Here is a 25861-nt window from a genome sequence, read left to right as displayed (position 1 = left end):
AATATTGATCCAAACCAGGTTTAATGGACTGTTTCAGCGTGGTACCACACTACTACGTGATCCAAAGCAGAAAAAACCCAGGATCTGTTCAACAAGTGTGTGAACAACGCGAAAGTATGAGCCTGATGAGGGCAAATCCCAGGCCTAACCTAGACCTAACATGCGTTATCCTCTAAAATATTGATCGAAACCAGGTTTAATCGACTGTTTCAGCGTGGTACCACATTACTACGTGATACAATCCAGAGACAGCCCAGGATCTAGCCATGAAGTATGAGAAATATGCGAAAGTATGAGCCTGGTGAGGGCAAATCCTAGACCTAACCCAAACCTAACATGCGTTATCGTCTAAAATATTTATCAAGACCAGGTTTAATTGAATGTTACAGTGTGGTACCACATTACTACGTGAACCAAACCAGAAAAAACCCAGGATCCGATCAACAAGTATGGTAAAACTGCGACAGTATGACCCTGATGAGGGTAAATCCCAGGCCTAACCTAGACCTAACATGCGTTGTCCTCTAAGATATTGACGGAAACCAGGTTTAATTGACTGTTTCAGTGTTGTACTTCATTACTACGTGATGCAATCCAGAAAAAGCCCAGGATCTAGCCATCCAGTATGAGAAATATGCGAAAGAATGAGCCTGGTGAGAGCAAATCCCAGACCTAACCTAGACCTAACATGAATTATTCTCTAAAATATTGATCGAAACCAGGTTTAATTGACTGTTTCAGTGTTGTACTTCATTACTACGTGATGCAATCCAGAAAAAGCCCAGGATCTAGCCATCAAGTATGAGAAATATGCGAAAGAATGAGCCTGATGAGAGCAAATCCCTGACCTAACCTAGACCTAACATGAACTATTTTCTAAAATATTGATCAAAACCAGGTTTCATTGAATGTTTCAGTGTGGTACCACTTTACTACGGGATCCAATCCAGAAATAGCACAGGATCTAGCCATGAAGTATGAGAAATATGCGAAAGTATGAGCCTGATGGGGGCAAATCCTAGACCTAACCCAGACCTAACATGCGTTATCCTCTAAAATATTTATCAAGACCAGGTTTAATTGATTGTTTCAGTTTGGTCCCACATTACTTCGTGATCCAAACCAGAAAAAACCCAGGATCTGTTCCAAACGTATGAGAAATATGCGAAAGAATGAGCCTGATGAGAGCAAATCCCAGATCTAACATGGACCTAACATGAATTATTCTCTAAAATATTGATCGAAACCAGGTTTAATTGACTGTTTCAGTGTGGTCCCACATTACTACGTGATCTAAACCAGAAATAACCCTGGATCCGTTCAACAAGTATGTGAAGAATGCGAAAGTATGAGTCTGATGAGTGAAAATCCCAGGCCTAACCTAGACCTAACATGCGTTATCCTCTAAAATATTGATCCAAACCAGGTTTAATGGACTGTTTCGGCGTGGTACCACACTACTACGTGATCCAAACCAGAAAAAACCCAGGATCTGTTCAACAAGTATGTGAAAAACGCGAAAGTATGAGCCTGATGAGGGCAAATCCCAGACATATCCCAGACCTAACTTGCGTTGTCCTCTAAGATATTGATGGAAACCAGGTTTCATTGACTGATTCAGTGTTGTACTTCATTACTACGTGATGCAATCTAGAAAAAGCCCGGGATCTAGCCATCAAGTATGAGAAATATGCGAAAGAATGAGCCTGATGAGAGCAAATCCCAGACCTAACCTAGACCTAACATGAATTATTCTCTAAAATATTGATCGAAGCCTGGTTTAATTGACTGTTTCAGTGTGGTCCCACATTACTACGTGATCCAAACCAGAAAAAAACCAGGATCCGTTCAACAAGTATGTGAAGAATGCGAAAGTATGAGTCTGATGAGTGAAAATCCCAGGCCTAACCTAGACCTAACATGCGTTATCCTCAAAAATATTGATCGAAACCTGGCTTAATCAACTGTTTCAGTGTGGTACCACATTACTATGTGATCCAAACCAGAAAATAACCCAGGATCTGTTCAACAAGTATGTGAAAAACGCGAAAGTATGAGCCTGATGAGGGCAAATCCTAGACCTAACCCAAACCTAACATGCGTTATCCTCTAAAATATTTATCAAGACCAGGTTTAATTGAATGTTTCAGTGTGGTGCCACATTACTACGAGAACCAAACCAGAAAAAACCCAGGATCCGTTCAACAAGTATGTGAAGAGTGCGAAAGTATGAGTCTGATCAGTGAAAATCTCAGGCCTTACCTAGACCTAACTTGCGTTGTCCTCTAAAATATTGATGGAAACCAGGTTTCATTGACTGTTTCAGTGTGGTACTACATTACTACGTGATGCAATCCAGAAAAAGCCCAGGAACTAGCCATCAAGTATGAGAAATATGCGAAAGAATGAGCCTGATGAGAGCAAATCCCAGACCTATCCTAGACCTAACATGCGTTATCCTCTAAAATATTGAGCGAAACCAGGTTTAATGGACTGTTTCAATGTGGTACCACACTACATCGTGATCCAAACCAGAAAAAACCGAGGATCTGTTCAACAAGTATGTGAAAAACGCTAAACTGTGAGCCTGATGAGGGCAAATCTTAGACCTAACCGAGACCTAAGATGCGGTATCCTCTAAAATATTTATCCAGACCAGGTTTCATTGAATGTTTCAGTGTGGTACCACTTTACTACGTGATCCAATCCAGAAACAGCCCAGGATCTAGCCATGAAGTATGAGAAACATGCGAAAGAATGAGCCAGATGAGAGCAAATCCCAGACCTAACCTAGACCTAACATGAATTATTCTGTAATATATTGATCGAAACCAGGTTTAATTGACTGTTTCAGTGTGGTCCCACATTACTACGTGATCCAAACGAGAAAAAACCCAGGATCTGTTCAACAAGTATGTGAAAAACGCTAAACTGCGAGCCTGATGAGGGCAAATCGTAGACCTAATCCAGACCTAAGATGCGTTAACCTCTAAAATATTTATCCAGACCAGGTTTCATTGAATGTTTCAGTGTGGTACCACTTTACTACGTGATGCAATCCAGGAAAAGCCCAGGATCTAGCCATGAAGTATGAGAAATATGCGAAAGTATGAGCCTGATGAGGGCACATCCTAGACCTAACCCAGACCTAACATGCGTTAGCCTCTAAAATATTGACCGAAACCAGGTTTAATTGACTGTTTCAGTGTGGTCCCACATTACTACGTGATCCAAACCAGAAAAAAACGAGGATCCGTTCAACAAGTATGTGAAGAATGCGAAAGTATGAGTCCGATGAGTGAAAATCCCAGGCCTAACCTAGACCTAACATTCGTTATCCTCAAAAATATTGATCGAAACCTGGTTTAATCTACTGTTTCAGTGTGGTACCACATTACTATGTGATCCAAACCAGAAAATAACCCAGGATCTGTTCAACAAGTATGTGAAAAACGCGAAAGTATGAGTCTGATGAGGTCAAATCCCAGACCAATCCCAGACTTAAATTGCGTTATCCTCTAAAATATTGATCGAAACCAGGTTTAATCGACTGTTTCAGTGTGGTACCACACTACAACGTGATCCAAACCAGAAAAAACCCAGGATCTAGCCATCAAGTATGAGAAATATGTGAAAGAATGAGCCTGATGAGAGCAAATCCCAGACCTAACCTAGACCTTACATGCGTTATCCTCTAAAATATTGAGCGAAACCAGGTTTAATGGACTGTTTCAGTGTGGTACCACACTACTTCGTGATCCAAACCAGAAAAAACCCAGGATCTGTTCAACAAGTATGTGAAAAACGCTAAACTGTGAGCCTGATGAGGGCAAATCTTAGACCTAACCCAGACCTAAGATGCGTTAACCTCTAAAATATTTATCCAGACCAGGTTTCATTGAATGTTTCAGTGTGGTACCACTTTACTACGTGATCCAAACCAGAAAAAACCCAGGATCTAGCCATCAAGTATGAGAAATATGCGAAAGAATGAGCCTGATGAGGACAAATCCTAGACCTAACCCAGACCTAACATGCGTTATTCTCTAAAATATTTATCAAGACCAGGTTTAATTGAATGTTTCAGTGTGGTACCACATTACTACGTGATCAAAACCAGAAAAAACCCAGGATCCGTTCAACAAGTATGTGAAGAATGCGAAAGTATGAGTTTGATCAGTGAAAATCTCAGGCCTCACCTAGACCTAACTTGCGTTGTCCTCTAAAATATTGATGGAAACCAGGTTTCATTGACTGTTTCAGTGTGGTACTACATTACTACGTGATGCAATCCAGAAAAAGCCCAGGATCTAGCCATCAAGTATGAGAAATATGCGAAAGAATGAGCCTGATGAGAGCAAATCCCAGACCTAACCTAGACCTAACATGCGTTATCCTCTAAAATATTTATCAAGACCAGGTTTAATTGAATGCTTCAGTGTGGTACCACATAACTACGTGAACCAAACCAGAAAAAACCCAGGATCCGTTCAACAAGTATGTTAAAACTGCGACAGTATGACCCTGATGAGGGCAAATCCCAGGCCTAACCTAGACCTAACATGCGTTGTCCTCTAAAATATTGATGAAAGCCAGGTTTAATTGACTGTTTCAGTGTTGTACTTCATTACTACGTGATGCAATCCAGAAAAAGCCCAGGATCCAGCCATCAAGTATGAGAAATATGTGAAAGAATGAGCCTGATGAGAGCAAAGCCCTGACCTAACCTAGACCTAACATGAATTATTCTCTAAAATATTGGTCAAAACCAGGTTTAATTGACTGTTTCAGTGTGGTACCACATTACTACGTGATCCAATCCAGAAATAGCCCAGGATCTAGCCATGAAGTATGAGAAATATGCGAAAGTATGAGCCTGATGAGGGCAAATCCTAGACCTAACCCAGACCTAACATGCGTTATTCTGTAAAATTTTTATCAAGACTAGGTTTAATTGAATGTTTCATTGTGGTACCTCATTACTACGTGATCAAAACCAGAAAAAACCCAGGATCCGTTCAACAAGTATGTGAAGAATGCGAAAGTATGAGTCTGATCAGTGAAAATCTCAGACTTTACCTAGACCTAACTTGCGTTGTCCTCTAAAATATTAATGGAAATCAGGTTTCATTGACTGTTTCAGTGTGGTACTACTTTACTACGTGATGCAATCCAGAAAACGCCCAGGATCTAGCCATCAAGTATGAGAAATATGTGAAAGAATGAGCCTGATGAGAGCAAATCCCAGACCTAACCTAGACCTTACATGCGTTATCCTCTAAAATATTGAGCGAAACCAGGTTTAATGGACTGTTTCAGTGTGGTACCACACTACTTCGTGATCCAAACCAGAAAAAACCCAGGATCTGTTCAACAAGTATGTGAAAAACGCTAAACTGTGAGCCTGATGAGGGCAAATCTTAGACCTAACCCAGACCTAAGATGCGTTATCCTCTAAAATATTTATCCAGACCAGGTTTCATTGAATGTTTCAGTGTGGTACCACTTTACTACGTGATCCAATCCAGAAATAGCCCAGGATCTGTTCAACAAGTGTGTGAAAAACGCGAAAGTATGAGCCTGATGAGGGCAAATCCCAGACATATCCCAGACCTAACTTGCGTTGTCCCCTAAGATATTGATGGATACCAGGTTTAATTGACAGTTTCAGTGTGGTCCCACATTACTACGTGATCCAAACCAGAAAAAACCCAGGATCCGTTCAACAAGTATGTGAAGAATGCGATAGTATGAGTCTGTCGAGTGAAAATCCCAGACCTAACCTAGACCTAACATGCGTTATCCTCTAAAATATTGATCCAAACCAGGTTTAATGGACTGTTTCAGCGTGGTACCACACTACTACGTGATCCAAACCAGAAAAAACCCAGGATCTGTTCAACAAGTGTGTGAAAAACGCGAAAGTATGAGCCTGATGAGGGCAAATCCCAGACATATCCCAGACCTAACTTGCGTTGTCCTCTAAGATATTGATGGAAACCAGGTTTCATTGACTGTTTCAGTGTTGTACTTCATTACTACGTGATGCAATCTAGAAAAAGCCCAGGATCTAGCCATCAAGTATGAGAAATATGCGAAAGAATGAGCCTGATGAGAGCAAATCCCAGACCTAACCTAGTCCTAACATGAATTATTCTCTAAAATATTGATCGAAGCCTGGTTTAATTGACTGTTTCAGTGTGGTCCCACATTACTACGTGATCCAAACCAGAAAAAAACCAGGATCCGTTCAACAAGTATGTGAAGAATGCGAAAGTATGAGTCTGATGAGTGAAAATCCCAGGCCTAACCTAGACCTAACATGCGTTATCCTCAAAAATATTGATCGAAACCTGGTTTAATCAACTGTTTCAGTGTGGTACCACATTACTATGTGATCCAAACCAGAAAATAACCCAGGATCTGTTCAACAAGTATGTGAAAAACGCGAAAGTATGAGCCTGATGAGGGCAAATCCTAGACCTAACCCAAACCTAACATGCGTTATCCTCTAAAATATTTATCAAGACCAGGTTTAATTGAATGTTTCAGTGTGGTGCCACATTACTACGAGAACCAAACCAGAAAAAACCCAGGATCCGTTCAACAAGTATGTGAAGAGTGCGAAAGTATGAGTCTGATCAGTGAAAATCTCAGGCCTTACCTAGACCTAACTTGCGTTGTCCTCTAAAATATTGATGGAAACCAGGTTTCATTGACTGTTTCAGTGTGGTACTACATTACTACGTGATGCAATCCAGAAAAAGCCCAGGATCTAGCCATCAAGTATGAGAAATATGCGAAAGAATGAGCTTGATGAGAGCAAATCCCAGACCTAACCTAGACCTAACATGCGTTATCCTCTAAAATATTGAGCGAAACCAGGTTTAATGGACTGTTTCAATGTGGTACCACACTACATCGTGATCCAAACCAGAAAAAACCGAGGATCTGTTCAACAAGTATGTGAAAAACGCTAAACTGTGAGCCTGATGAGGGCAAATCTTAGACCTAACCGAGACCTAAGATGCGGTATCCTCTAAAATATTTATCCAGACCAGGTTTCATTGAATGTTTCAGTGTGGTACCACTTTACTACGTGATCCAATCCAGAAACAGCCCAGGATCTAGCCATGAAGTATGAGAAACATGCGAAAGAATGAGCCAGATGAGAGCAAATGCCAGACCTAACCTAGACCTAACATGAATTATTCTGTAATATATTGATCGAAACCAGGTTTAATTGACTGTTTCAGTGTGGTCCCACATTACTACGTGATCCAAACGAGAAAAAACCCAGGATCTGTTCAACAAGTATGTGAAAAACGCTAAACTGCGAGCCTGATGAGGGCAAATCGTAGACCTAATCCAGACCTAAGATGCGTTAACCTCTAAAATATTTATCCAGACCAGGTTTCATTGAATGTTTCAGTGTGGTACCACTTTACTACGTGATGCAATCCAGGAAAAGCCCAGGATCTAGCCATGAAGTATGAGAAATATGCGAAAGTATGAGCCTGATGAGGGCACATCCTAGACCTAACCCAGACCTAACATGCGTTAGCCTCTAAAATATTGACCGAAACCAGGTTTAATTGACTGTTTCAGTGTGGTCCCACATTACTACGTGATCCAAACCAGAAAAAAACCAGGATCCGTTCAACAAGTATGTGAAGAATGCGAAAGTATGAGTCCGATGAGTGAAAATCCCAGGCCTAACCTAGACCTAACATGCGTTATCCTCAAAAATATTGATCGAAACCTGGTTTAATCTACTGTTTCAGTGTGGTACCACATTACTATGTGATCCAAACCAGAAAATAACCCAGGATCTGTTCAACAAGTATGTGAAAAACGCGAAAGTATGAGTCTGATGAGGTCAAATCCCAGACCAATCCCAGACTTAAATTGCGTTATCCTCCAAAATATTGATCGAAACCAGGGTTAATCGACTGTTTCAGTGTGGTACCACACTACTACGTGATCCAAACCAGAAAAAACCCAGGATCTAGCCATCAAGTATGAGAAATATGCGAAAGAATGAGCCTGATGAGAGCAAATCCCAGACCTAACCTAGACCTTACATGCGTTATCCTCTAAAGTATTGAGCGAAGCCAGGTTTAATGGACTGTTTCAGTGTGGTACCACACTACTTCGTGATCCAAACCAGAAAAAACCCAGGATCTGTTCAACAAGTATGTGAAAAACGCTAAACTGTGAGCCTGATGAGGGCAAATCTTAGACCTAACCCAGACCTAAGATGCGTTAACCTCTAAAATATTTATCCAGACCAGGTTTAATTGACTGTTTCAGCGTGGTACCACATTACTACGTGATACAATCCAGAAACAGCCGAGGATCTAGCCTTGAAGTATGAGAAATATGCGAAAGTATGAGCCTGATGAGGGCAAATCCTAGACCTAACCCAGACCTAACATGCGTTATCCTCTAAAATATTTATCCAGACCAGGTTTCATTGAATGTTACAGTGTGGTACCACTTTACTACGTGATCCAATCCAGAAACAGCCCAGGATCTAGCCATGAAGTATGAGAAACATGCGAAAGAATGAGCCAGATGAGAGCAAATGCCAGACCTAACCTAGACCTAACATGAATTATTCTGTAATATATTGATCGAAACCAGGTTTAATTGACTGTTTCAGTGTGGTCCCACATTACTACGTGATCCAAACGAGAAAAAACCCAGGATCTGTTCAACAAGTATGTGAAAAACGCTAAACTGCGAGCCTGATGAGGGCAAATCGTAGACCTAATCCAGACCTAAGATGCGTTAACCTCTAAAATATTTATCCAGACCAGGTTTCATTGAATGTTTCAGTGTGGTACCACTTTACTACGTGATGCAATCCAGGAAAAGCCCAGGATCTTGCCATGAAGTATGAGAAATATGCGAAAGTATGAGCCTGATGAGGGCACATCCTAGACCTAACCCAGACCTAACATGCGTTAGCCTCTAAAATATTGACCGAAACCAGGTTTAATTGACTGTTTCAGTGTGGTCCCACATTACTACGTGATCCAAACCAGAAAAAAACCAGGATCCGTTCAACAAGTATGTGAAGAATGCGAAAGTATGAGTCCGATGAGTGAAAATCCCAGGCCTAACCTAGACCTAACATGCGTTATCCTCAAAAATATTGATCGAAACCTGGTTTAATCTACTGTTTCAGTGTGGTACCACATTACTATGTGATCCAAACCAGAAAATAACCCAGGATCTGTTCAACAAGTATGTGAAAAACGCGAAAGTATGAGTCTGATGAGGTCAAATCCCAGACCAATCCCAGACTTAAATTGCGTTATCCTCTAAAATGTTTATCAAGACCAGGTTTAATTGATTGTTTCAGTGTGGTCCCACATTACTACGTGATCCAAACCAGAAAAAACCCAGGATCTGTTCAACATGTATGGGAAATATGCGACAGAATGAGCCTGATGAGAGCAAATCCCAGACCTAACATAGACCTTACATGAATTATTCTCTAAAATATTGATCGAAACCAGGTTTAATTGACTGTTTCAGTGTGGTCCCACATTACTACGTGATCTAAACCAGAAATAACCCAGGATCCGTTCAACAAGTATGTGAAGAATGCGAAAGTATGAGTCTGATGAGTGAAAATCCCAGGCCTAACCTAGACCTAACATGCATTATCCTCTAAAATATTGATCCAAACCAGGTTTAATGGACTGTTTCAGCGTGGTACCACACTACTACGTGATCCAAACCAGAAAAAACCGAGGATCTGTTCAACAAGTATGTGAAAAACGCGAAAGTATGAGCCTGATGAGGGCAAATCCCAGACATATCCCAGACCTAACTTGCGTTGTCCTCTAAGATATTGATGGAAACCAGGTTTCATTGACTGTTTCAGTGTTGTACTTCATTACTACGTGATGCAATCTAGAAAAAGCCCAGGATCTAGCCATCAAGTATGAGAAATATGCGAAAGAATGAGCCTGATGAGAGCAAATCCCAGACCTAACCTAGACCTAACATGAATTATTCTCTAAAATATTGATCGAAGCCAGGTTTAATTGACTGTTTCAGTGTGGTCCCACATTACTACGTGATCCAAACCAGAAAAAAACCAGGATCCGTTCAACAAGTATGTGAAGAATGCGAAAGTATGAGTCCGATGAGTGAAAATCCCAGGCCTAACCTAGACCAAACATGCGTTATCCTCAAAAATATTGATCGAAACCTGGCTTAATCAACTCTTTCAGTGTGGTACCACATTACTATGTGATCCAAACCAGAAAATAACCCAGGATCTGTTCAACAAGTATGTGAAAAACGCGAAAGTATGAGCCTGATGAGGGCAAATCCTAGACCTAACCCAAACCTAACATGCGTTATCCTCTAAAATATTTATCAAGACCAGGATTAATTGAATGCTCCAGTGTGGTGCCACATTACCACGAGAACCAAACCAGAAAAAACCCAGGATCCGTTCAACAAGTATGTGAAGAATGCGAAAGTATGAGTCTGATCAGTGAAAATCTCAGGCCTTACCTAGACCTAACTTGCGTTGTCCTCTAAGATATTGATGGAAACCAGGTTTCATTGACTGTTTCAGTGTGGTACTACATTACTACGTGATGCAATCCAGAAAAAGCCCAGGATCTAGCCATCAAGTATGAGAAATATGCGAAAGAATGAGCCTGATGAGAGCAAATCCCAGACCTAACCTAGACCTAACATGCGTTATCCTCTAAAATATTGAGCGAAACCAGGTTTAATGGACTGTTTCAGTGAGGTACCACACTACTTCGTGATCCAAACCAGAAAAAGCCCAGGATCTGTTCAACAAGTATGTGAAAAACGCTAAACTGTGAGCCTGATGAGGGCAAATCTTAGACCTAACCCAGACCTAACTTGCGTTGTCCTCTAAGATATTGATGGAAACCAGGTTTCATTGACATTTTCAGTGTTGTACTTCATTACTACGTGATGCAATCCAGAAAAAGCCCAGGATCTAGCCATGAAGTATGAGAAATATGCGAAAGTAAGAGCCTGATGAGGGCAAATCCTAGACCTATCCCAGACCTAACTTGCGTTATCCTCTAAAATATTGATCGAAACCAGGTTTAATTGACTGTTTCGGCGTGGAACCACATTACTACGTGATCCAATCCAAAAACAGCCCAGGATCTAGCCATGAAGTATGAGAAATATGCGAAAGTATGAGCCTGATGAGGGCAAATCCTAGACCTAACCCGGACCTAACATGCGTTATCCTCTAAAATATTTATCAAGATCAGGTTTAATTGATTGTTTCAGTGTGGTCCCACATTACTACGTGATCCAAACCAGAAAAAACCCAGGATCTGTTCAACGTGTATGAGAAATATGCGAAAGAATGAGACTGATGAGAGCAAATCCCAGACCTAACCTAGACCTAACATGAATTATTCTCTAAAATATTGATCGAAACCAGGTTTACTTGACTGTTTCAGTGTGGTACCACATTACTACGTGATCCAAACCAGAAAAAACCCAGGATCTGTTCAACAAGTATGTGAAAAACGCGAAAGTATGAGTCTGATGAGGTCAAATCCCAGACCAATCCCAGACTTAAATTGCGTTATCCTCCAAAATATTGATCGAAACCAGGTTTAATCGACTGTTTCAGTGTGGTACCACACTACTACGTGATCCAAACCAGAAAAAACCCAGGATCTAGCCATCAAGTATGAGAAATATGCGAAAGAATGAGCCTGATGAGAGCAAATCCCAGACCTAACCTAGACCTAAGATGCGTTAACCTCTAAAATATTTATCCAGACCAGGTTTAATTGACTGTTTCAGCGTGGTACCACATTACTACGTGATACAATCCAGAAACAGCCGAGGATCTAGCCTTGAAGTATGAGAAATATGCGAAAGTATGAGCCTGATGAGTGCAAATCCTAGACCTAACCCAGACCTAACATGCGTTATCCTCTAAAATGTTTATCAAGACCAGGTTTAATTGATTGTTTCAGTGTGGTCCCACATTACTACGTGATCCAAACCAGAAAAAACCCAGGATCTGTTCAACATGTATGGGAAATATGCGAAAGAATGAGCCTGATGAGAGCAAATCCCAGACCTAACATAGACCTAACATGAATTATTCTCTAAAATATTGATCGAAACCAGGTTTAATTGACTGTTTCAGTGTGGTCCCACATTACTACGTGATCTAAACCAGAAATAACCCAGGATCCGTTCAACAAGTATGTGAAGAATGCGAAAGTATGAGTCTGATGAGTGAAAATCCCAGGCCTAACCTAGACCTAACATGCATTAGCCTCTAAAATATTGATCCAAACCAGGTTTAATGGACTGTTTGAGCGTGGTACCACACTACTACGTGATCCAAACCAGAAAAAACAGAGGATCTGTTCAACAAGTATGTGAAAAACGCGAAAGTATGAGCCTGATGAGGGCAAATCCCAGACATATCCCAGACCTAACTTGCGTTGTCCTCTAAGATATTGATGGAAACCAGGTTTCATTGACTGTTTCAGTGTTGTACTTCATTACTACGTGATGCAATCTAGAAAAAGCCCAGGATCTAGCCATCAAGTATGAGAAATATGCGAAAGAATGAGCCTGATGAGAGCAAATCCCAGACCTAACCTAGACCTAACATGAATTATTCTCTAAAATATTGATCGAAGCCAGGTTTAATAGACTGTTTCAGTGTGGTCCCACATTACTACGTGATCCAAACCAGAAAAAAACCAGGATCCGTTCAACAAGTATGTGAAGAATGCGAAAGTATGAGTCCGATGAGTGAAAATCCCAGGCCTAACCTAGACCAAACATGCGTTATCCTCAAAAATATTGATCGAAACCTGGTTTAATCAACTCTTTCAGTGTGGTACCACATTACTATGTGATCCAAACCAGAAAATAACCCAGGATCTGTTCAACAAGTATGTGAAAAACGCGAAAGTATGAGCCTGATGAGGGCAAATCCTAGACCTAACCCAAACCTAACATGCGTTATCCTCTAAAATATTTATCAAGACCAGGATTAATTGAATGCTCCAGTGTGGTGCCACATTACTACGAGAACCAAACCAGAAAAAACCCAGGATCCGTTCAACAAGTATGTGAAGAATGCGAAAGTATGAGTCTGATCAGTGAAAATCTTAGACCTAACCCAGACCTAACTTGCGTTGTCCTCTAAGATATTGATGCAAACCAGGTTTCATTGACTGTTTCAGTGTTGTACTTCATTACTACGTGATGCAATCCAGAAAAAGCCCAGGATCTAGCCATGAAGTATGAGAAATATGCGAAAGTAAGAGCCTGATGAGGGCAAATCCTAGACCTATCCCAGACCTAACTTGCGTTATCCTCTAAAATATTGATCGAAACCAGGTTTAATTGACTGTTTCAGCGTGGTACCACATTACTACGTGATCCAATCCAGAAACAGCCCAGGATCTAGCCATGAAGTATGAGAAATATGCGAAAGTATGAGCCTGATGAGGGCAAATCCTAGACCTAACCCGGACCTCACATGCGTTATCCTCTAAAATATTTATCAAGATCAGGTTTAATTGATTGTTTCAGTGTGGTCCCACATTACTACGTGATCCAAACCAGAAAAAACCCAGGATCTGTTCAACGTGTATGAGAAATATGCGAAAGAATGAGACTGATGAGAGCAAATCCCAGACCTAACCTAGACCTAACATGAATTATTCTCAAAAATATTGATCGAAACCAGGTTTACTTGACTGTTTCAGTGTGGTACCACATTACTACGTGATCCAAACCAGAAAAAACCCAGGATCTGTTCAACAAGTATGTGAAAAACGCGAAAGTATGAGTCTGATGAGGTCAAATCCCAGACCAATCCCAGACTTAAATTGCGTTATCCTCCAAAATATTGTTCGAAACCAGGTTTAATCGACTGTTTCAGTGTGGTACCACACTACTACGTGATCCAAACCAGAAAAAACCCAGGATCTAGCCATCAAGTATGAGAAATATGCGAAAGAATGAGCCTGATGAGAGCAAATCCCAGACCTAACCTAGACCTTACATGCGTTATCCTCTAAAATATTGAGCGAAACCAGGTTTAATGGACTGTTTCAGTGTGGTACCACACTACTTCGTGATCCAAACCAGAAAAAACCCAGGATCTGTTCAACAAGTATGTGAAAAACGCTAAACTGTGAGCCTGATGAGGGCAAATCTTAGACCTAACCCAGACCTAAGATGCGTTAACCTCTAAAATATTTATCCAGACCAGGTTTAATTGACTGTTTCAGCGTGGTACCACATTACTACGTGATACAATCCAGAAACAGCCGAGGATCTAGCCTTGAAGTATGAGAAATATGCGAAAGTATGAGCCTGATGAGGGCAAGTCCTAGACCTAACCCAGACCTAACATGCGTTATCCTCTAAAATGTTTATCAAGACCAGGTTTAATTGATTGTTTCAGTGTGGTCCCACATTACTACGTGATCCAAACCAGAAAAAACCCAGGATCTGTTCAACATGTATGGGAAATATGCGAAAGAATGAGCCTGATGAGAGCAAATCCCAGACCTAACATAGACCTAACATGAATTATTCTCTAAAATATTGATCGAAACCAGGTTTAATTGACTGTTTCAGTGTGGTCCCACGTTACTACGTGATCTAAACCAGAAATAACCCAGGATCCGTTCAACAAGTATGTGAAGAATGCGAAAGTATGAGTCTGATGAGTGAAAATCCCAGGCCTAACCTAGACCTAACATGCATTATCCTCTAAAATATTGATCCAAACCAGGTTTAATGGACTGTTTCAGCGTGGTACCACACTACTACGTGATCCAAACCAGAAAAAACCGAGGATCTGTTCAACAAGTATGTGAAAAACGCGAAAGTATGAGCCTGATGAGGGCAAATCCCAGACATATCCCAGACCTAACTTGCGTTGTCCTCTAAGATATTGATGGAAACCAGGTTTCATTGACTGTTTCAGTGTTGTACTTCATTACTACGTGATGCAATCTAGAAAAAGCCCAGGATCTAGCCATCAAGTACGAGAAATATGCGAAAGAATGAGCCTGATGAGAGCAAATCCCAGACCTAACCTAGACCTAACATGAATTATTCTCTAAAATATTGATCGAAGCCAGGTTTAATTGACTGTTTCAGTGTGGTCCCACATTACTACGTGATCCAAACCAGAAAAAAACCAGGATCCGTTCAACAAGTATGTGAAGAATGCGAAAGTATGAGTCCGATGAGTGAAAATCCCAGGCCTAACCTAGACCAAACATGCGTTATCCTCAAAAATATTGATCGAAACCTGGTTTAATCAACTCTTTCAGTGTGGTACCACATTACTATGTGATCCAAACCAGAAAATAACCCAGGATCTGTTCAACAAGTATGTGAAAAACGCGAAAGTATGAGCCTGATGAGGGCAAATCCTAGACCTAACCCAAACCTAACATGCGTTATCCTCTAAAATATTTATCAAGACCAGGATTAATTGAATGCTCCAGTGTGGTGACACATTACTACGAGAACCAAACCAGAAAAAACCCAGGATCCGTTCAACAAGTATGTGAAGAATGCGAAAGTATGAGTCTGATCAGTGAAAATCTCAGGCCTTACCTAGACCTAACTTGCGTTGTCCTCTAAAATATTGATGGAAACCAGGTTTCATTGACTGTTTCAGTGTGGTACTACATTACTACGTGATGCAATCCAGAAAAAGCCCAGGATCTAGCCATCAAGTATGAGAAATATGCGAAAGAATGAGCCTGATGAGAGCAAATCCCAGACCTAACCTAGACCTAACATGCGTTATCCTCTAAAATATTGAGCGAAACCAGGTTTAATGGACTGTTTCAGTGAGGTACCACACTACTTCGTGATCCAAACCAGAAAAAGACCAGGATCTGTTCAACAAGTATGTGAAAAACGCTAAACTGTGAGCCTGATGAGGGCAAATCTTAGACCTAACCCAGACCTAACTTGCGTTGTCCTCTAAGATATTGATGGAAACCAGGTTTCATTGCCTGTTTCAGTGTTGTACTTCATTACTACGTGATGCAATCCAGAAAAAGCCCAGGATCTAGCCATGAAGTATGAGAAATATGCGAATGTAAGAGCCTGATGAGGGCAAATCCTAGACCTATCCCAGACCTAACTTGCGTTATCCTCTAAAATATTGATCGAAACCAGGTTTAATTGACTGTTTCAGCGTGGTACCACATTACTACGTGATCCAATCCAGAAACAGCCCAGGATCTAGCCATGAAGTATGAGAAATATGCGAAAGTATGAGCCTGATGAGGGCAAATCCTAGACCTAACCCGGACCTAACATGCGTTATCCTCTAAAATATTTATCAAGATCAGGTTTAATTGATTGTTTCAGTGTGGTCCCACATTACTACGTGATCCAAACCAGAAAAAACCCAGGATCTGTTCAACGTGTATGAGAAATATGCGAAAGAATGAGACTGATGAGAGCAAATCCCAGACCTAACCTAGACCTAACATGAATTATTCTCTAAAATATTGATCGAAACCAGGTTTACTTGACTGTTTCAGTGTGGTACCACATTACTACGTGATCCAAACCAGAAAAAACCCAGGATCTGTTCTACAAGTATGTGAAAAACGCGAAAGTATGAGTCTGATGAGGTCAAATCCCAGACCTATCCCAGACTTAACTTGCGTTATCCTCTAAAATATTGATCGAAACCAGGTTTAATAGACTGTTTCAGCGTGGTACCACATTACTACGTGATACAATCCAAAAACAGCCCAGGATCTAGCCATGAAGTATGAGAAATATGCGAAAGTATGAGCCTGATGAGAGCAAATCCTAGACCTAACCCTGACCTAACATGCGTTGTCCTCTAAAATATTTATCAAGATCAGGTTTAATTGATTGTTTCAGTGTGGTCCCACATTACTACGTGATCCAAACCAGAAAAAACCCAGGATCTGTTCAACGTGTATGAGAAATATGCGAAAGAATGAGACTGATGAGAGCAAATCCCAGACCTAACCCGGACCTAACATGCGTTATCCTCTAAAATATTTATCAAGACCTGGTTTAATTGAATGTTTCAGTGTGAAACCACATTACTACGTGAACCAAACCAGAAAAAACCCAGGATCCGTTCAACAAGTATGTTAAAACTGCAACAGTATGACCCTGATAAGGGCAAATCCCAGGCCTAGCCTAGACCTAACATGCGTTGTCCTCAAGAATATTGATGGAAACCAGGTTTAATTGACTATTTCAGTGTTGTACTTCATTACTACGTGATGCAATCCAGAAAAAGCCCAGGATCTAGCCATCAAGTATGAGAAATATGCGAAAGAATGAACCTGCTGAGAGCAAATCCCAGACCTAACCTAGACATAACATGAATTATTCTCTAAAATATTTATCGAAACCATGTTTAATTGACTGTTTCAGTGTTGTACTTCATTACTACGTGATGCAATCCAGATAAAGCCCAGGATCTAGCCATCAAGAATGAGAAATATGCGAAAGAATGAGTCCGATGGGAGCAAATCCCTGACCTAACCTAGACCTAACATGAATTATTCTCTAAAATATTGATCAAAACCAGGTTTATTTGACTGTTTCAGTGTGGTACCACATTACTACGTGATCCAATCCAGAAATAGCCCAGGATCTAGCCATGAAGTATGAGAAATATGCGAAAGTATGAGCCTGATGAGGGCAAATCCTAGACCTAACCCAGACCTAAGATGCGTTATCCTCTAAAATATATATCCAGACCAGGTTTCATTGAATGTTTCAGTGTGGTACCACATTACTACGTGAACCAAACCAGAAAAAACCCAGGATCCGTTCAACAAGTATGTTAAAATTGCGACAGTATGACCCTGATGAGGGTAAATCCCAGGCCTAACCTAGACCTAACATGCGTTGTCCTCTAAAATATTGATGGAAACCAGGTTTAATTGACTGTTTCAGTGTAGTACTTCATTACTACGTGATGCAATCCAGAAAAAGGCCAGGATCTAGCCATCAAGTATGAGAAATATGCGAAAGAATGAGCCTGATGAGAGCAAATCCCAGACCTAGCCTAGACCTAACATGAATTATTCTCTAAAATATTGATCGAAACCAGGTTTAATTGACTGTTTCAGTGTTGTACTTCATTACTACGTGATGCAATCCAGAAAAAGCCCAGGATCTAGCCATCAAGTATGAGAAATATGCGAAAGAATGAGCCTGATGAGAGCAAATCCCTGACCTAACCTAGACCTAACATGAATTATTCTCTAAAATATTGATCGAAACCAGGTTTACTTGACTGCTTCAGTGTGGTCCCACAATACGACGTGATCCAAACCAAAAAAAACCCAGGATCCGTTCAACAAGTATGTGAAGAATGCGAAAGTATGAGTCTGATGAGGGAAAATCCCAGGCCTAACCTAGACCTAACATGCGTAATCCTCTAAAATATTGATCGAAACCAGGTTTAATTGACTGTTTCAGTGTTGTACTTCATTACTACGTGATGCAATCCAGAAAAAGCCCAGGATCTAGCCATCAAGTATGAGAAATATGCGAAAGAATGAGCCTTATGAGAGCAAATCCCTGACCTAACCTAGACCTAACATGAATTATTCTCTAAAATGTTGATCAAAACAAGGTTTAATTGACTGTTTCAGTGTGGTACCACATTACTACGTGATCAAAACCAGTAAAAAACCAGGATCCGTTCAAGAAATATGTGAAGAATGCGAAAGTATGAGTCTGATCAGTGAAAATCTCAGGCCTTACCTAGACCTAACTTGCGTTGTCCTCTAAAATATTGATGGAAACCAGGTTTCATTGACTGTTTCAGTGTGGTACTACATTACTACGTGATGCAATCCAGAAAAAGCCCAGGATCTAGCCATCAAGTATGAGAAATATGCGAAAGAATGAGCCTGATGAGAGCAAATCCCAGACCTAACCTAGAGCTAACATGCGTTATCCTCTTAAATATTGAGCGAAACCAGGTTTAATGGACTGTTTCAGTGTGGTACCACACTACATCGTGATCCAAACCAGAAAAAGCCCAGGATCTGTTTTAGAAGTATGTGAAAAACGCTAAACTGTGAGCCTGACGAGGGCAAATCTTAGACCTAACCCAGACCTAAGATGCGTTATCCTCTAAAATATTTATCCAGACCAGGTTTCATTGAATGTTTCAGTGTGGTACCACTTTACTACGTGATCCAATCCAGAATTAGCCCAGGATCTAGCCATGAAGTATGAGAAATATGCGAAAGTAAGAGCCTGATGAGGGCAAATCCTAGACCTATCCCAGACCTAACTTGCGTTATCCTCTAAAATATTGATCGAAACCAGGTTTAATAGACTGTTTCAGCGTGGTACCACATTACTACGTGATACAATCCAAAAACAGCCCAGGATCTAGCCATGAAGTATGAGAAATATGCGAAAGTATGAGCCTGATGAGAGCAAATCCTAGACTTAACCCTGACCTAACATGCGTTGTCCTCTAAAATATTTATCAAGATCAGGTTTAATTCAATGTTTCAGTGTGGTACCACATTACTACGTGAACCAAACCAGAAAAAACCCAGGATCCGTTCAACAAGTATGTTAAAACTGCGACAGTATGACCCTGATGAGGGTAAATCCCAGGCCTAACCTAGACCTAACATGCGTTGTCCTCTAAAATATTGATGGAAACCAGGTTTAATGGACTGTTTCAGTGTGCTCCCACATTACTACGTGATCCAAACCAGAAAAAACCCAGTATCTGTTCAACATGTATGAGAAATATGCGAAAGAATGAGCCTGATGAGAGCAAATCCCAGACCTAACCTAGACCTAACATGAATTATTCTCTAAAATATTGATCGAAACCAGGTTTACTTGACTGCTTCTGTGTGGTCCCACATTACTACGTGATCCAAACCAGAAAAAACCCAGGATCCGTTCATCAAGTATGTGAAGAATGCGAAAGGATGAGTGTGATGAGGTCAAATCCCAGACCTATCCCAGACTTAACTTGCGTTATCCTCTAAAATATTGATCGAAACCAGGTTTAATCGACTGTTTCAGCGTGGTACCACATTACTACGTGATACAATCCAGAAACAGCCCAGGATCTAGCCATGAAGTATGAGAAATATGCGAAAGTATGAGCCTGATGAGGGCAAATCCTAGACCTAACCCAAACCTAACATGCGTTATCCTCTAAAATATTTATCAAGACCAGGTTTAATTGAATGTTTCAGTGTGGTACCACATTACTACGTGAACCAAACCAGAAAAAACCCAGGATCCGTTCAACAAGTATGTTACAACTGCGACAGTATGACCCTGATGAGGGCAGATCCCAGGCCTAACCTAGACCTAACATGCGTTGTCCTCTAAAATATTGATGGAAACCAGGTTTAATTGACTGTTTCAGTGTAGTACTTCATTACTACGTGATGCAATCCAGAAAAAGGCCAGGATCTAGCCATCAAGTATGAGAAATATGCGAAAGAATGAGCCTGATGAGAGCAAATCCCAGACCTAACCTAGACCTAACATGAATTATTCTCTAAAATATTGATCGAAACCAGGTTTAATTGACTGTTTCAGTGTTCTACTTCATTAATACGTGATGCAATCCAGGAAAAGCCCAGGATCTAGCCATCAAGTATGAGAAATATGCGAAAGAATGAGCCTGATGAGAGCAAATCCCTGACCTAACCTAGACCTAACATGAATTATTCTCTAAGATATTGATCAAAACCAGGTTTGATTGACTGTTTCAGTGTGGTACCACATTACTACGTGATCCAATCCAGAAATAGCCCAGGATCTAGCCATGAAGTATGAGAAATATGCGAAAGTATGAGCCTGATGAGGACAAATCCTAGACCTAACCCAGACCTAACATGCGTTATTCTCTAAAATATTTATCAAGACCAGGTTTAATTGACTGTTTCAGCGTGGTACCACATTACTACGTGATACAATCCAGAAACAGCCCAGGATCTAGCCATGAAGTATGAGAAATATGCGAAAGTATGAGCCTGATGAGAGCAAATCCTAGACTTAACCCAGACCTAACATGCGTTATCCTCTAAAATATTTATCAAGATCAGGTTTAATTGATTGTTTCAGTGTGGTCCCACATTACTACGTGATCCAAACCAGAAAAAACCCAGTGTCTGTTCAACATGTATGAGAAATATGCGAAAGAATGAGCCTGATGAGAGCAAATCCCAGACCTAACCTAGACCTAACATGAATTATTCTCTAAAATATTGATCGAAACCAGGTTTACTTGACTGCTTCTGTGTGGTCCCACATTACTACGTGATCCAAACCAGAAAAAACCCAGGATCCGTTCATCAAGTATGTGAAGAATGCGAAAGGATGAGTGTGATGAGGTCAAATCCCAGACCTATCCCAGGCTTAACTTGCGTTATCCTCTGAAATATTGATCGAAACCAGGTTTAATCGACTGTTTCAGCGTGGTACCACATTACTACGTGACACAATCCAGAAACAGCCCAGGATCTAGCCATGAAGTATGAGAAATATGCGAAAGTATGAGCCTGATGAGGGCAAATCCTAGACCTAACCCAAACCTAACATGCGTTATCCTCTAAAATATTTATCAAGACCAGGTTTAATTGAATGTTTCAGTGTGGTACCACATTACTACGTGAACCAAACCAGAAAAAACCCAGGATCCGTTCAACAAGTATGTTAAAACTGCGACAGTATGACCCTGATGAGGGCAAATCCCAGGCCTAACCTAGACCTAACATGCGTTGTCCTCTAAAATATTGATGGAAACCAGGTTTCATTGACTGTTTCAGTGTGGTACTACATTACTACGTGATGCAATCCAGAAAAAGCGCAGGATCTAGCCATCAAGTATGAGAAATATGCGAAAGAATGAGCCTGATGAGAGCAAATCCCTGACCTAACCTAGAGCTAACATGCGTTATCCTCTAAAATATTGAGCGAAACCAGGTTTAATGGACTGTTTCAGTGTGGTACCACACTACATCGTGATCCAAACCAGAAAAAGCCCAGGATCTGTTTTAGAAGTATGTGAAAAACGCTAAACTGTGAGCCTGACGAGGGCAAATCTTAGACCTAACCCAGACCTAAGATGCGTTATCCTCTAAAATATTTATCCAGACCAGGTTTCATTGAATGTTTCAGTGTGGTACCACTTTACTACGTGATCCAATCCAGAAATAGCCCAGGATCTAGCCATGAAGTATGAGATATATGCGAAAGTAAGAGCCTGATGAGGGCAAATCCTAGACCTATCCCAGACCTAACTTGCGTTATCCTCTAAAATATTGATCGAAACCAGGTTTAATAGACTGTTTCAGCGTGGTACCACATTACTACGTGATACAATCCAAAAACAGCCCAGGATCTAGCCATGAAGTATGAGAAATATGCGAAAGTATGAGCCTGATGAGAGCAAATCCTAGACCTAACCCTGACCTAACATGCGTTGTCCTCTAAAATATTTATCAAGATCAGGTTTAATTGAATGTTTCAGTGTGGTACCACATTACTACGTGAACCAAACCAGAAAAAACCCAGGATCCGTTCAACAAGTATGTTAAAACTGCGACAGTATGACCCTGATGAGGGTAAATCCCAGGCCTAACCTAGACCTAACATGCGTTGTCCTCTAAAATATTGATGGAAACCAGGTTTAATGGACTGTTTCAGTGTGCTCCCACATTACTACGTGATCCAAACCAGAAAAAACCCAGTATCTGTTCAACATGTATGAGAAATATGCGAAAGAATGAGCCTGATGAGAGCAAATCCCAGACCTAACCTAGACCTAACATGAATTATTCTCTAAAATATTGATCGAAACCAGGTTTACTTGACTGCTTCAGTGTGGTCCCACAATACTACGTGATCCAAACCAGAAAAAACCCAGGATCCGTTCAACAAGAATGTGAAGAATGCGAAAGTATGAGTCTGATGAGGGAAAATCCCAGGCCTAACCTAGACCTAACATGCGTTATCCTCTAAAATATTGATCGAAACCAGGTTTAATTGACTGTTTCAGTGTTCTACTTCATTAATACGTGATGCAATCCAGGAAAAGCCCAGGATCTAGCCATCAAGTATGAGAATTATGCGAAAGAATGAGCCTGATGAGGGCAAATCCCTGACCTAACCTAGACCTAACATGAATTATTCTCTAAGATATTGATCAAAACCAGGTTTCATTGACTGTTTCAGTGTGGTACTACATTACTACGTGATGCAATCCAGAAAAAGCGCAGGATCTAGCCATCAAGTATGAGAAATATGCGAAAGAATGAGCCTGATGAGAGCAAATCCCTGACCTAACCTAGAGCTAACATGCGTTATCCTCTAAAATATTGAGCGAAACCAGGTTTAATGGACTGTTTCAGTGTGGTACCACACTACATCGTGATCCAAACCAGAAAAAGCCCAGGATCTGTTCTAGAAGTATGTGAAAAACGCTAAACTGTGAGCCTGACGAGGGCAAATCTTAGACCTAACCCAGACCTAAGATGCGTTATCCTCTAAAATATTTATCCAGACCAGGTTTCATTGAATGTTTCAGTGTGCTCCCACATTACTACGTGATCCAAACCAGAAAAAACCCAGTATCTGTTCAACATGTATGAGAAATATGCGAAAGAATGAGCCTGATGAGAGCAAATCCCAGACCTAACCTAGACCTAACATGCGTTATCCTCTAAAATATTGATCGAAACCAGGTTTAATCGACTCTTTCAGCGTGGTACCACATTACTACGTGATACAATCCAGAAACAGCCCAGGATCTAGCCATGAAGTATGAGAAATATGCGAAAGTATGAGCCAGATGAGGACAAATCCTAGACCTAACCCAGACCTAACATGCGTTATTCTCTAAAATATTTATCAAGACCAGGTTTAATTGACTGTTTCAGCGTGGTACCACATTACTACGTGATACAATCCAGAAACAGCCCAGGATCTAGCCATGAAGTATGAGAAATATGCGAAAGTATGAGCCAGATGAGGACAAATCCTAGACCTAACCCAGACCTAACATGCGTTATTCTCTAAAATATTTATCAAGACCAGGTTTAATTGACTGTTTCAGCGTGGTACCACATTACTACGTGATACAATCCAGAAACAGCCCAGGATCTAGCCATGAAGTATGAGAAATATGCGAAAGTATGAGCCAGATGAGGACAAATCCTAGACCTAACCCAGACCTAACATGCGTTATTCTCTAAAATATTTATCAAGACCAGGTTTAATTGAATGTTTCAGTGTGGTACCACATTACTACGTGAACCGAACCAGAAAAAACCCAGGATCCGTTCAACAAGTATGTTAAAACTGCGACAGTATGACCCTGATGAGGGTAAATCCCAGGCCTAACCTAGACCTAACATGCGTTGTCCTCTAAAATATTGATGGAAACCAGGTTTAATTGACTGTTTCAGTGTTGTACTTCATTAATACGTGATGCAATCCAGAAAAAGCCCAGGATCTAGCCATCAAGTATGAGAAATATGCGAAAGAATGAGCCTGATAAGAGCAAGTCCCAGACCTATCCTAGACCTAACATGAATTATTCTCTAAAATATTGATCGAAACCAGGTTTAATTGACTGTTTCAGTGTTCTACTTCATTAATACGTGATGCAATCCAGGAAAAGCCCAGGATCTAGCCATCAAGTATGAGAATTATGCGAAAGAATGAGCCAGATGAGGACAAATCCTAGACCTAACCCAGACCTAACATGCGTTATTCTCTAAAATATTTATCAAGACCAGGTTTAATTGACTGTTTCAGCGTGGTACCACATTACTACGTGATACAATCCAGAAACAGCCCAGGATCTAGCCATGAAGTATGAGAAATATGCGAAAGTATGAGCCTGATGATAGCAAATCCTAGACTTAACCCAGACCTAACATGCGTTATCCTCTAAAATATTTATCAAGATCAGGTTTAATTGATTGTTTCAGTGTGGTCCCACATTACTACGTGATCCAAACCAGAAAAAACCCAGTATCTGTTCAACATGTATGAGAAATATGCGAAAGAATGAGCCTGATGAGAGCAAATCCCAGACCTAACCTAGACCTAACATGAATTATTCTCTAAAATATTGATCGAAACCAGGTTTACTTGACTGCTTCTGTGTGGTCCCACATTACTACGTGATGCAATCCAGAAAAAACCCAGGATCCAGCCATCAAGTATGAGAAATATGCGAAAGAATGAGCCTGATGAGAGCAAATCCCAGACCTAACCTAGACCTAACATGCGTTGTCCTCTAAAATATTTATCCAGACCAGGTTTCATTGAATGTTTCAGTGTGGTACCACTTTACTACGTGATCCAATCCAGAAATAGCCCAGGATCTAGCCATGAAAAAATATGCGAAAGTATGATCCTGATGAGGGCAAATCCCAGACCTATCCCAGACCTAACTTGCGTTGTCCTCTAAGATATTGATGGAAACCAGGTTTAATTGACTGTTTCAGTGTTGCACTTCATTACTACGTGATCCAAACCCGAAAAAACCCAGGATCTGTTCAACATGTATGGGAAATATGCGAAAGAATGAGCCTGATGAGAGCAAATCCCAGACCTATCCTAGACCTAACATGAATTATTCTCTAAAATATTGATCGAAAACAGGTTTACTTGACAGTTTCAGTGTGGTCCCACATTACTACGTGATCCAAACCAGAAAATAATCCAGGATCTGTTCAAGGAGTATGTGAAGTGTGCGAAAGTATGAGTCTGATGAGGTCAAATCCCAGACCTATCCCAGACCTAACTT

This window comes from Colletes latitarsis, unplaced genomic scaffold, assembly GCF_051014445.1.
Source record: "Colletes latitarsis isolate SP2378_abdomen unplaced genomic scaffold, iyColLati1 scaffold0013, whole genome shotgun sequence".
Classification (NCBI taxonomy): Eukaryota; Metazoa; Arthropoda; class Insecta; order Hymenoptera; family Colletidae; genus Colletes; species Colletes latitarsis.
Note: the sequence above shows the minus strand (reverse complement) of the source record.